The following is a 2,106-nucleotide window of genomic DNA, read 5'->3' on the forward strand; positions in this document are numbered from 1 at the left end:
TATCCCCAGCGAAACGTTGATTAGAGGAGTCTCTGTAATCCTATTGTGTTCAGTATACGATTGATCGAAATTTTTCTGAAAATACATAAATAAATAAATTGGTCTAAATAAAATAAATAAATAAATAGTATTGTAATTGGACCAGGGGTGCCAGGGCGCCCTCACACCAATCAGATAACCAAATGAAAGACAAATGCTCCTGAGTAGAGATACTTCTTGATTTATTCTTCCATAAAGTGGTAAAACTGAAACATATAATAACAAGAACTATTAAATACTAGTTCATAAAACAACCTGACACTTTCAATTATTAAAAATGAGTATAGGTAATAGTATAAATTTGCAAGGTATACAGTACACATGCACAATAAGCTGCAAGGGCTTAACTAATGACAATCAAATAAGCGATGGGATAACATTATTCTTATAAACACAGCACAACATAGTGAAACTTACAGAGTGTACCAATCCAAGATTCAAAACGCCTATGCAAGTGCTTGTAGTGCCGTAGCTGCTACTGAAACTTTAAACCAGACTCATAACTGGCAATAATTAGAACACTGGGAACAACATTAGAACTGCTAAAATCTGGCAAAAGGGAGAGCAACAATTTCCCATACTTCTGTTTCAATTCAAAATGTCGGCGCCAAGCTCAACCGAAGCTGGCATTTCCTTAACAACACAACAGAGGGCGCCATTAAAGCTATCGCGATCAGCACAAGTATATATAAAATATATAGAGAGAAACAAATTGCAGTTTGAATTTATTAATCAACGATTGTTAACACGAAAAAATATGACTTACCCATCCTCCTTTCAAATTAATCCATTCCAAAAATTCCGTCTTCACGAATTTGTCTACACTCTGTATTACTTGATCAATCAAATCAGTTCTGTTTTTATCTTTACATAACACAGCTAATTTCGCTCCAATCACAAACACCATAATTATACGGCCCCAGTTTATGATATTATCACTAAACATCTCTGTTAAAACGTCTTTTAAAAACGTCTTAATATTCTCATTTCAATCAAGCGATACTTCTCTTGTCAAATTATAAAGATGTTCATCGCATGCATTATACATCTTTTCGCAATAGTTGAAAAAATTACAGTTCATATCTCCTCTATATTCCATATTATTGCCGAGTTTATATGCTAAAAACGCTGAATTGATTTCTCGTGCAATTCTTTCAGTTTCCATGTTTATATTTTTTTCCTCGAATAACCTCAGAGTTGGTAGTAGCAGTAGATTCGGCTTTTCCAGACATTTTTCAAAAATAATACAGATAAAAACGCACCTGACCTAGAGTAACACGAACTTATAATAGTTTCTTTTTGTTGTAATGGAAAGATAATCAAGTCTCCTAAATCTCCTTATTTTATAGAGCCTACACTACCATCAACAAACATACGTTAATTCAAGTATTTTTATTATTATCATTATTATAGTCCTAATTATTTACGAATATTTTAATTTTCATCATTATAATTTTTTATTACTACCATTATTTTAAATATATTATTTTACAACTGTTATTAAAACATACCCCCCGCTTTAAACAAAGAATAAAAAAAACTTCACTCAGACATCACGGACCCGTACATATCACGATTTTCATTACTCACCAGGGCCCTTATCTCGATGGAGACGTTGCTCATTGTTTAATCTCACTAAGACGTCATGTACCCGGACTTGTCTGTGTACGTCTCTCATTGGCTAATTTCACTATACGTCATGCACCCTCAAATCTATCGGTTTTTCATTATTCGTCATACCATGGTCAACGTGTTTGGAACAATCTTTTTGAAAATCCCGCTTTCGTTAATTCACTACTATAGGAAATTGTGTAGAAAAAAAAGATCGTCTTTTGGAATAGGAATTTACATTACTATATACTATTAGTGAAAACAGGATGAGATCACCCTATGTAAGTTTTATATTATTATTATTCAACGAATCTTATTGTTTGTTTTCTCCCTAACTAAACAAGACCTACTGAAAATAAGTTAGAAATTTAGATTTGTATTTTCATTTACAAATTTTCAGCTAAGTTGAATACAATTTATCACAGGTTTTTTACATTACTATTTGTGTAATCTAAG

This window comes from Anneissia japonica, unplaced genomic scaffold, assembly GCF_011630105.1.
Source record: "Anneissia japonica isolate Jap-2015-1 unplaced genomic scaffold, ASM1163010v1 scaffold287937_len43387_cov111, whole genome shotgun sequence".
Classification (NCBI taxonomy): domain Eukaryota; kingdom Metazoa; phylum Echinodermata; class Crinoidea; order Comatulida; family Comatulidae; genus Anneissia; species Anneissia japonica.